This window comes from Meles meles, chromosome 15 (assembly GCF_922984935.1).
Source record: "Meles meles chromosome 15, mMelMel3.1 paternal haplotype, whole genome shotgun sequence".
Lineage (NCBI taxonomy): Eukaryota > Metazoa > Chordata > Mammalia > Carnivora > Mustelidae > Meles > Meles meles.
Window position 1 is genome coordinate 44,997,254 of NC_060080.1, and position 12,465 is coordinate 45,009,718.

The 12,465-nt window shown below is 42.3% G+C and overlaps 1 protein-coding gene across 5 annotated transcripts in view; it reads right to left on the reverse strand.

Moving 5' to 3' along the window:
- The window catches only part of CTNNA2 (catenin alpha 2), a 1,143,090-nt gene that overhangs the window by 407,360 nt on the left and 723,265 nt on the right, over positions 1–12,465 (reverse strand). The window contains exon 1 of one of the 5 annotated variants that reach the window (XM_045979221.1): positions 5,904–5,922. The exons of the other annotated variants lie outside the window; for them this stretch is intronic. The gene's annotated coding sequence lies outside the window, so the exon portion shown is untranslated. Of the gene's footprint in view, positions 1–5,903; positions 5,923–12,465 lie in introns of those variants that run through there. 5 annotated transcript variants of the gene reach the window in all.

Below are 12,465 nucleotides of genomic sequence, written 5' to 3' on the forward strand. Positions count from 1 at the left end.
GAGTACATGAACAGATATAGGATAAATGTCTGGTATTAACATTTCAGAGGAGGCAACCAGGAAAAAAATGTGTAAAAAAATCTCTTTAAGTGGAAGATAATGAAAAAAAAAAGTTTGAGAAACACTGAGATAGACAATGATTAACATGGGGAAAAGATAATAGTAAAAGGTTAAAGCATTACGGCAGGTCACCATTTGAAGACTTTGAGATGGTCAAAGGAGGTCTGGGTTCTTTGACAGTAAAAACTAGAATTCAGAGATTATCTGAACAGCAGCATACCATTTTGGGAACTTGGTCTTATCAGCCCCTCTTGCACTCAACACCTCCCAGAGTTGTCCTTATTTGGAGGCTTTGTGATATTTTAGGGGGGAAAATGGGTATGGAACTAACAGACAGAATCCTGGTCCTGGCTCTGCCCTTTACTGATATACATAAATCACCACATTTTCTGAACTTCAATTCCCTTGTCTATAAAATTCAGAAAATAATCCATGCACAGCCTGGTTCCCCAGGATCTGGTGAGGATTAAATGAGATAATGTAAGTGACAACTTCAAAGGCTTTGAGGTGCTTTGCAAAGATGGAAGCAGTGGAGAGAAGAGAGGGGTGGTGAGCTGTGGGTGGCCACCCACACAGTGTGACTTTAGAGAACCACATCTCAAACTCTCCTCCAGAGACACAAACATCCCCACTAGTCACTGCTCTGAATTAAGTCCTTCCTGACTCCTCTGCCTGGAGCATATGTAGCAGGGAGGGAACTAAACTGTTTGCTCCTTGAGGGATGGGCCCTCATTTCACTTGGCTTTGTCCCTCATCATGTGGTGCAGAGTCTGACCAAATGGCCTTTGGGCAGGTCATTTTTTTCACTTCCATGAACCCTGCTGTCCACGTCTCTAACATGGACATGCTTTTGGTTTCCTCACAGGTTCATGGGAAGAGTATCAGGGATCATGTGTTTTGTGTCTGCCACATGCTGGTAGACAGTGAATTCTCAAGTAATGTTCCTTCCCACCCTGTGTCACCAAGGTAGAGTTATGCACTATGTTTCTTTAAATAGACTTGGGATGACTGAAAGGCATTAGAGACACTTAGTTTCTGGAAATGGATTCTGAAAAGTGGCTACCCAAGGTTAATTTAAAGAGAACATTATACTAGTAATGTAAAAATTTTCTCCACAGAGGAGATGGCTGGGGTATAGATCAGCAACTGTAATAAGTGGGAAGAAGGAGAGATAGTACCTTCTCTATTAAAGTCAGCTGGAATACTTAGTTGAGAAGGAGCTTATCAAGATCCCTGCCACAGTGGTACTCCAAAACTTGTCTCAGGTAATTGACTCTTTTTTTTGGGGGGGGGGTTCTTTTCAATACAATGGTTCTTCCCAGATCTGCCAATAGGTCAACCCCCAGTCCTTGTTTTCTGAGCCTCTCGTCAACAGTATATAACCTGCTCCGTCCCCAGAGAGCTTCGACTGAGGCTTCCCCAGAGAGCTTCGACTGAGGCTTCCGCTAGAAGGTGAAGGCAGAAGTCGACCTCAGTTCAGTTATAATGACTTACTGCCTTACATGACCGCCATCAGAACTGCACGTGCTGCTTCTCTGAGCCCCCACGCCCCAGGGCCTGCTGTGGTCCCCTATCTGTGGACTGAGGAGACTCAGTGTTCCTGGACCTCAGGCCAAGTGGCCCTGAACGGCAGCAAAATCCAGCAACACATTCAGCAGCCAGCAGCCTGCTGGGCTCTGCCGGTTCACCCAGGGCTACCAACCCCAAAGAATTGGGATGAAAGCAGATGGGAAAGAGGGAAAGGGTCTGTTTGTGTTTTTATTTTTTACCAGGCTCAGCTCTTTGGGAAAAAGAAAAGAAGAATCGTGCTCAGAGCTGGTGCCCTGCCAAGCTCCCTCCCCTCCCTTGCTAGTCCAAGCACTCCACCGTCTGTACAGACTGCATAACAGCAATTTCTGGAAACACAGTGAAAAGTCTGGGCTAGTCCAGAGGCTGTGGATTCCTGGTCTCTGTTTGGTGGGGTTTTAGGGCTTTTATGTTTCACCGTAATTCTTTTAAAAGCTGCCAGCTTTTTGAAGCACATCTGTTATCAGCAGCTTCTGTTTGTAAAATGAGACAGAGGTAACCTCTCTAGAGAAATTCCTGAATCTTCTCTGTAGTTCAGCGCTTCCACTGTCAGTCTGGCTCACAGAGAATGGCTGTGGTAAATATTACAGAATGTTAATAAAAATGAGATAAAACACCTAGGGATCCTTTTTTCCCCCCAAATTTTGCTTTGCTCACTACTAAAGTTTATCTTGACAGAAAATTTACTTCTCTGATCCACATCATTTCCCAAAGCAATTTTCCAACGGCAAACATAAATTTCTGGTGATCGCTAAGAGGTTTTTCAATCCCTATGCTAAGGAGGCCACGGGGTTTCAACTATTTGTCTCACCTTCAGGTAAATACCCCTCATTCCTGACACTCTCTCGGGGGACCCTGGGCAGCAACTCAGGGCAGAAGCCTGAAGATGAGCTTGGAGGTTTCCAACATAAACAGGCTTGGTGGAAGAAAAGCTTTGAGTATCAAGATTGAATCCAGAAGAGGTGATTAAGTCATTAACTAAGAAAATAATCACGTAAACCCTCACAGCTGTGTTCTCGAAGGGACTGAAGCACTAAGTAAATGCAATGAATGCCTTTATATTGCACTGAACTTTGACCTGGTTAACACAGATTACATTTATATCTTATCAGAGGTGTGAGTTGAGCAAATATCATGAGATAAAATTCGTGACCTTCTTTCTGTGGCACAGCGTTTTATGTTGCTTCAGCCTTCAGGACTCTGGGGATCAGCACCCTCCTCCTCCTCCACTTCCTCCTCCTCATTACTTGCCTTTCACACAGACATGGTACCACTGGAATAGGTTTTGACTGTGTACACCGTGGAGTCTCCTTCGCAATGCTGTTGGCAAAAAACTCGAATTCAAACTCTGGACCTTACTAGAGGGAATCACATATAATATAGCTGACAGCAATTTATGAGTTGTCAGTTTGGGTGAAAACATAAGGCATGGTAGGGGGTCTTCCTGGTTTGTCTGAACCAATCCGCAGGAGCCTGAAGTCATTTCTATCTTCCTCCCTATGCTCCTGCCTTCTCTCTTCTCTCTTTCCTTCTCTACTCATTCAAATTTTCACCATGATGCAATATCCAATTCAAGTTCTAAAGACATCTACAAAGCTTTCGAAATGGCTTCAGCTTACTGTGGTAAGCTTGCCACATATAACTCTTGCCACCAGAAGGTGCTAGAACACTCATGGACCTTAACACCCATGTTTGTCAGTGTGGGCTGTCCCAGGATATCTTCTTTTCATTGTGTATGTTACTAAGATACTTATGCGTCAGGCATATATTTCTTCCACAATGCACCACTCTTGGTTAGGGGACAACTCATTCCCATCAATTTCTTTCACTTACTTTCCGGGCACCATCAGTGAAGCAAAGACAGTAAGACACGGCCCTGCTCTCAAAGAGTTTACAAACTCATAGCACAGGTACAACATCCACACATCTGATGATAACTAAAGGCAAAAAGGGGATGTATACTATAATGCAAGTGTATAAAAGTCCTGTGAGGACACAGCAACAAGGAAGGGCTTTCTAGATTCAGGGAACTGGGGAGAGGACTTGAAAAAGAAGGTCAACTATGTTCTGGGTCTAGGTAGGTGAGTGGGATTTGACAGGCAGAATGGAAAGAGTCTCTCAAGAGAGCAATCCACAACAGGCAATGGCACAGAGGCAGACAAGTGAAAGGGAAGCACTGGCCAAAGGCACTGGCAAGGTGCTCAACAGCATTTCATGATTTGATTTGTTATAAGTAGATACTTAATCAGCAAGACCATCTCGACTGCAATTTTGTACTGTTGTGATGTTCCATTTCAATAAGGAATGTATCCTATTTAAAAACGGGATTGGTTAGTGAGAAAACAACTAACAACTCTTCCATCCGTCAGTTGTTAGAAGGAAAAGAGAGTGCAGAGTGTTTCCTAAGGCCTCCCAAAGGGAGGTCTTACAGAATCACCTCATAGGCTATTAAAGACAAGTACTTGAAAGGGGTCACCTGGCAGCATTGTACTATCTAAAGTTAGGCCTCCTTAAATCTTTAACAAGACAGCTCATTATTTTCACTCAGTTTTTAATTCTCTACTCCCATCTTCTTAAAACAAACAAAACAAAACAAAACAAAACTTCTTTTTTAAAAGATTTTATTAATTTACTTGAGAGAGAGAGAGAGCATGAAAGGGGAGAGGTCAGAGGGAGAAGCAGACTCCCCGCCTAGCAGGGAGCCGGATGTGGGACTCAAGCCTGGGACTCCAGGATCATGACCTGAGCCAAAGGCAGCTGCTTAACCAACTGGGCCACCCAGGTGCTCCAAAACAACATTTTTAAAATATATTTTTTAAGACTGTATTTATTGGACCGTATTTATTTTTAAGATTGTATTTATTGGACAGAGCACAACCTGGGGAAGCAACAGGCAGAGGGAGAGAGAGAAGCAGGCTTCATGCAGGGCTCCATCCCAGGACCCCAGGCTCATGACCTGAGTGGAAGGCAGATGCTTAACCAACTGAGCCACCCAGGTCCCCCAGAACTCTTTATTAAGACATTAAAATCATCCAGTAAGAAATAGGGTAGTCCCCCTGATTTTACAATGCCCCTTGCTCTAACTGCTGTTGAAGCAGGAAAGCAGAATGCCTTCCACTTGTGTTGTCATGAATAAAATTATTCTGCTCACACTAACTGTGCCATGGGCAGGGAAACTGAGATAATGCGAGCACAAATACCTGGCATGATGCCTAGAATCAATCACTCTAGTTATGAATGGCTGGCCACTGACACCCCCCCCCCCCGCACGCCCCCCCTTCTCTTTATTTCTTAATCCTTCCTTTCCCTCCCCTCTCCTTCACCTCCCCTCTTCTGTTCTTTCTTCTCACTAAATATTCAGCACATGCAGTAGCTAGAGAAATGGCTAGCTGCTTCTCCAGCACTAAGAGGGCACAAGGACATGCTTCCCAGCTTCTCCCAGCTGCAGTGGAGGGAGGCGGTCAAGGGGGAGCATATATAACCTGTCATCATCTGCTGTAGCTTGCACCATTTCCATGGTGCCGTTAATGCCATAAAAGGGAGTACTTCCCTAGACTATCAAACAATATTCATTGAAAACAACTCAAATACTTACAAGTTTCACTTCTCAGATTACATTTGTAAGGTTATTCCCTTCGCCAAGCCTTTCTCATACTCGCCCTTTGATTCTTTATGCCCACAGACACTAATGTACCCTCCTTAGAAAATGACTTCTTAAAACCCTTTAATGACACATTTCAGTAATTTCAGCCCCTACTCTCAAGCTCTCCTGCTTAAAGCTAATTTGTGTATTTCAGATTAAAACCATTTGTAAGATGCTTATTCTTGCCTCTCTCTCATCCTTTATATGCTCAAAGACTGATTTGGGAGATCACTTAGGCTCGATTCCCATAGGTTCAGAAGCTGCCCTTATGAGCTCCAATGACTTCACCTCCAGAAGGGAATCACTTAATAGTCTTGCGTCCAACATGCTGGATGGACTTAGTCTTTGAATTTCCAATGAGTTCATAACACTGGCCTGTACCTTAACAAAGTACTGTCTGAACAATGCAGATCCCATGTAAGTACCCAGGGACATTTCTGAGTATAACTTGTATAGAATTAATTTCTGGTCACCCTGGGGATCCCAAATCCCTTTGGATCAATGGAGCCAAGAGGCCACATTTTAGCTAATAGCCAATAGCATTTTATGGCTCTCTTGAGAAGGCAAAGAGAAATGATGGTATTTCTATGCAGCATTTCAAAGAGAAACTTTTCAAGGGGGAAAATCAACTCACCAAAGGAAATAAACAACACTTAGTGTTCACCGAATGCCTTTCCGATATATCTGAGAATCCTTTGCCAATAAAAAGTTGCTCTCTGGTTCAAAGGGTAGAAGATAAAAGAAAAGGAGAAGGTCAGCCCAAGATTATTCAAGACACAGGGTTAGGCACTCCACTGGTAGGTGAAGGAGCCTTGCCCTTAGATATTTTATCTAAATATATGCTTTCCTGCAGGGTTCAAATCAAGGGCAGGTGATTAGTTTTGGTGGTATTGTCTAAGACTCTAGAACGTAACATGATATGTATACCTTCACCTATACACTGACCTCAGCAGGGTGGGGGGTGGACAACTAGTAGCACAAAGTCACAGCTGATGAAACTTTCGACTGGAGGCAAGGACCCGGGACCATCCCCAGTGTTGCCTCTAACGCAGCTGGGTATCTCTGAGCGGTGAAAACCTTCTGGTACTTCCAACTTCCTGGAGCATGGGCTGGTGCCAGTAATCATCATTCACAATTTGTTTCGTATTTTAGAGTTACAAAGTGCTGCAGCCAGCACATATGATTCCATTTGATCAGCTCAGCAAAGAGGTGAAGAGAGGAAAAGAAAACAAATATTGTTTGGAATCATACAGAGAGACAAGTCCTAACCTTGGCATTTTATAGAACCTTATGTCATTTACTCCTTATAACACCACCACTCAGGGAGGTACTGTTGAATTGTTGAGAAAACTGAGGTTCAGAGAGGGTAAGTAAATGCCCGATACCCATAGCTAATGCCACTCTGCCTATTCCAAATCTAACAAACGTCTCCCTTGCAGAACAGGTACAAGTAGAAAAGGAAGCTTGATCTCGACCTTAAGGTGGAACAATCCCATGTTTGTGTCAGGTGGCCAAGTCATGACAGAAGTCTCAGGGCACTGACCACTGTATCTCATCTGGGCAAAGAAAAGTCAAAAAGTGTAAGGCTCCCTTTGTGATAGGATATAAAGGATCATGTAAAGACTTCTGCCCACAGAAATCAATTTTATTGGTTCAGTTTTTGTTGTTGTCAGTATTCCAGTCCAGCCATTGGTGGGCACCATCAACACAAGCTAAGAGCTGAAGATCCAGGACAGAAGATGTATACATTTAAAAAAACAAAACAAAACAAAACAAAAACCCAATAACTAGTACTGTAGAGTTGTATAGGGTCCAGGGTCCTGGCTAGAAGATACTTTTAAAATCACAAAATCTAACACCCTCATTAAATAGATGGAAAAGCTGAAGCCTATATCAGCACAGTGGTTCGTCTGCGATGACTGGGAGAAAGAGTAACTGTGCCAGCACTGGACTCCACTCAAGCTGACCCTATTCTAGTGGGAGTACTCAACACATGTTTGCAGCATGAAGAGGCAAGTGGAAGAAACCTAACTCTCAGGGGAAATTGTAGTACCCTTGATCTCCATTGCATCATCAGGACATGGAGTGTTCTAGAGGTGGCTGCCTGAGCTAGAGGCTGTTCTCTGGTCCTCTTGCCCAGGTGGGGATGAGGCTACCAAGGTTATTTGACTTAGTAATCTCTTCTCCGGGCTAACCATCTTAGTCACCCATCAATTTCCTATCTCCTCTCCTTCCTCTCTTCATCTTTCTCTCTCTCATACACATAAAAACACCATACATCCCCAACATGCACATATATACACACAGGGAAGTACAAAAATCACATATGTGAAAGGAGATAAATGCAAATTCAGTCTCCAACAGAGTAATCTATCTTTTACTATTGCCGGTAACATGCTTTTTTTAGAAAACAAAAACAAAAAAACAAAAGAGGCTGGGGTAAATTAGAAGATTAGCCATATCCCTCTCCTTACATCAGTGACACCCAGTGTCATACCACTGCGCACTTTCTTTGGCCAATGGAAAAGCAGTGGAATATAACACCAGTGGATACTTAGAAAGTGCTTGTACAATAGAACATATCTTTGTGCTCCTCCTGGGGACCCTGAGGACCTCACCACGTGAACTAGTGTAAGTGACCTGATGGATGATGCAAACATATGGCCAGAACCACAGCCTGCAGCCAGTCAACTACCAGACATATGAGACTTTCAACCGCCAACAGATGGCAAACACATAACGGATCCCACCCAAGATCACCAGAACTTTCAAGCTGAGTGCAGCCCAAATTGTGAGCACACAGAATCATGAGCCATTAGTTTTTTATTTTAAATTATTAAATTTAAGTGTTTCTTTATAGAAAATGCTAACGGATATAGTGCTCTAATAACAGATCATATAAATTGAATACTTACTCTATTTGCGGCACTGCCTTATTTCACATAATTTTCACTATTTCCAAGACACTTATAGAGGAGGAAACTGAGGTTTAAGGTGGTTCCACTTACACACCTGGTAAATGGCAGGTAGCACTTCAAATCCCAGTCCCTCTGATGTCATAATAGACTATGTGTTTTTTAAGATTTTTTTTAAAGTAATCTCTACACTCAACATGGGGCTCAAACTCACAACCCCAAGATCAAGTCATGTGCTCCACCAACTGAGCCAGCCAAACACCCCACAACAAACCATCTAACCCAGGAAGACAATTTCAGTGACACATGATCTTGGAACCATGTGGGCTGAAGAATGTGGGCAAGGATGAGATTGGTTTAACCTGCAGGAAGCAGACTTTTGGGCCAGCAGAAAAGTTTTCATTCTCCTAGTGACTGTCTTACAGAGGAAGGACTGAGAGCGCTGAGGTGAAGTTATCTTACAGCTGAGATGGCTGGTGGCAAGGAGGACTCTTCCATTAAAGCATGATGCAGAAGGGAACAGAGGCACTCAAAGGAAAGTGACTTCCCTATAATCAGAGATAATCAAGGAAAGAAATTAATCCATCCATGAATACCTCATATTGCTCATATTGATTTCTGTCTCACATGTACTCATTTTGTTCTTCTCATCAGAAAGATCTTCTCTTTTCTCCTCTTAGGGTCCATTTTCTACACAGTCTTCAAGTTTCAGTCAAATATCTTCCACAGCACCTTCCCAGATTCTCCCAACTGCCACCAAATTCCTTTTTCTGAACTTGTACCAAGAATACCAGTTCCCCTCTACCTCTCCATATAACTCGATTCCATTCTATATTACCATATAGACTAGAAGAAAAGTATAGTTTTGGAACTGCACAGATCTACATTTGAATCTAATAGTGTATTTTACTTATCTTTCTGGACCACTTCATTGGGCGGTTATGAAGATACATTGAGAACATAAATAGCAAGTGCTTAGTTGGCATGGGCGGCTCTTAGTGTTACCGTGGTCCACACGTTCATCTGGTCTCCCGAAATAAACCTCTAGGCAGGAAACATAATTTACACTTTCCTGACTCTCCTGCCTCCCCAAACAGGTTATCAGCACAGACAAAATACCTTAAAACTATTACTTGAACTGATTTAATAACTCCTCAAAAAGCCAAATCCAAAATATTTTTATAAAAGTAGTCTGTGGTAAAATTTAAAAAAAGAAAATTGTCCTTGGTTGTCTTTGTCTCTGGTTCCTGGCAAAGAGCTTCGGAAACCCTTGGAATTTCCTGAGTGACAAGAGTGTCTTTATTATGTTAGCAGGCCACTCCTGGTGGGGCTCTGAGGTAGCTTCACGATGGTTGGCAATCAGAAAGACAAATTGCATGGGTTAGAACTTTGCGTCAGCCTGACCTCTAAGGAAGGAAGGGGGACTGGAGATTAAGTTTAATCACAGGGCCAAGGATTCAATAAATCATATCTATATAATAAATTCCCAGTAAAACCTCTGGAAGCCAAGAGCTTCTTGACTGGTGAACACATTGATGTGTTGGGAAAGCGATGTGCCAGATTCTCTGAGAACGTATAGAAGCTCTGTGCCCAGACACCCTCATGACCCACAGACCTTGTCCTAGATGGTGTTTGTTTGTTTGTTTGTTTCCATTTGGTAGTTCCTGAGAAGCATCCTTTAACATAAAACTGTAATCTTAAGTAGAGCACTTTCAGTGAATTCTGTGAGTTCTAGAAAATGATGGAACCTGAGGGGGTTGTGCGAATTTACAAATTTGTAGCCATTTGGTCCGAAGTGTAGATGACCCTGAGATTTGCATTGTGTATCTGGAGTGTCAGCAGTCTTGTGAAGGACTTGGTCTGTAACTAGTGGACTTTCAGCTTTTGCCAGAATTGAACCAAATGTAGGATACCATGTTCAGAGAACTGGTGTCAGAACCTAAAGTCAAATAACGGGGCATTTCTTGGTTTTTAGGCTATCTCTTCCTGGATCAGAAAAATAAAAAAATCCAGTAAGCTGTATTAAAAATATACAAGCTTAGAATACTTTTCTTTAAAAAAGAACCCCATTATTAATTGTCTCAATTTTTTCCCCTCTATTACCAAGTTAGTATTTAGCAATCCACAGGATGTCACTGATGGGAATGGAAAAGAAATCTCCTAATGAAATTCACAAGGAAGAAAATATTATGACATACAACTTAAAGCATCAATTATTAACTTAAAAAGAGAAAAATATATGCTATTAAATAAGTTCTGATGTTTCTACAACATGCAGTAATGTAGACCATGTATTTTCTTTAACCAATTAGTTTTGCTTGAGTGCTAAACTACAGTTTGAAATTTTTACTTTGAAAGCTTAACCATTTTCATTCATCCCCACCCGTCCCCAATCTCTTGCTCTCTCAAGGAAAAATTTTGTAAAGAGTGACAAACTAATATTCCCTGTAATTGGGGCGCCTGGGTGGCTCAGTGGGTTAAAGCCTCTGCCTTTGGCTCAGGTTATGATTAGGATCAAGCCCAGCATTGGGCTCTCTGCTCAGCGGGGAGCCTGCTTTCTCCTCTCTCTCTGCCTGCCTCTCTGCCTACTTGTGATCTCTGTCTGTCAAATGAATAAATAAAATCTTAAAAAAAAAAAATATTCCCTGTAATTTCCCTGGGTAATGTTACTGGGGTAAACGAGGTGTCAGGTTCCACACAAATTCATCACTTATTAATTAACAATATCAACAACTCTGTTTTCATTACTGATAATACATTTTATTGACTACCAGAAGGATTTTTTGGTTGCAAAACTTATCTCAAAGTCTCTCTCCTGTTATCTATTGCAATAATTAAAAAAAAAAAATCATTCAATCATCATTTTAATGACTGATCATTTTTCCCCTCACTAAAATTATATCATAAAAGCCACTTAATTAAATTGAATGGTAATTGAATGACTTTAATCATGGAAAGAATTAAAACGAAGGACGCTTTCTCCCCAAGTCTGACAACATGTAATGACGTGTTTTGACCAATGTGGCAAATTCTAAGAGCAAGCAGAAGGACGATGATTATCTTGCCTTTAGGTATTAAAAACAGCTACCACTAGAAAAACCTTTTGCTCCTTCCAGCTTTGGGACAGGTTCAACCAACACATCTGTACATGGGGTCATAGGGTCTGACTTGAGGAAGGTTCTTATGAAGGACCAAGAAAAGCAAAGCCAGTAGCTAGAGAGAACTCCATGTTGAGGAGCAAGAATGGATTTCTCCGAAGTTTCCAAAATAATCCTTTGAAGAAGAACTTATTATACACCTTCTATATACCACACTTTGTAGAAGAGATACAAAGATGCCCTCCCAGGTATGCGCAAGGGGCTGGGAGACCCTAAGTGAAAAATGAACAGAGGCGTTCAGGAGAAACTTAAAAAAAATTCACCAAGGAAGTGATACATGAATTTTGAGAGCTGAGAAGTTCTCCAGGCAACAAAGACCACTCTGGAATCAAAAAAGAACATGCCAACTGAGCCAAAGCTCAGTGCGGCTGGCCTACAGGCAGGACTGAAGGGAAATACAGATGGGGAAGCAGGGTGAGGCAGACTTTATGCCCGATAGGGAAAAAGACGTAACTGAACTAATGAGAGTTTGCTCCTTGGTGAGTTCCAGACAGAGACTACTCCAGGTGGAGCTGTCACACAAAGCAACCTTGCAGCAAATAAGGAGATCATGGGGAATTAACTTCCAAACCCTCCTCTGTCCAAAGCCATGGTTGCCCAAGCAGCATTAGGATTTGGGATGAATATTCAGATGCAGGAGCTTTATTAGCACATGTAAAGGTGGGCATAAAGTTGCTGAGGTGGTCACAGAAAACAGGCCTACCCCTGCCCTGCTGGGTATATTAGGAAGCTTGTGCTCCTTCTAGGACAGAGACCAACACTATAATGAAGTAGAGGTAACTGACAAGGGGCAGGGGTTACGAGTGGGTTCTGGGAGCTGGAAGAAACCTGGATGGGGCGCCGGGCTCTCTCTCCTATAAGGAAACAAGGCCTTGCATGTTCCTAGGCTGAAACTGTACCAGTTAACCTTGAGTCTAGACTCCTGCAGACAGCTAGTGGATCTGTTAGTGTGGTCTGAAGAGAATGATAGCTGATTAGGGAGAAACAGTTAGCTGAAAAAATAAGCTTTTACATCTTCTGCTAATTTTAACTTTATTAACCCTATGGGGCATGGCTTCAATCCTGCAAAAACAACTCAAGAATGTGATTTAGGTCAATCCTTACTTTTGAAACAGCACTGGGA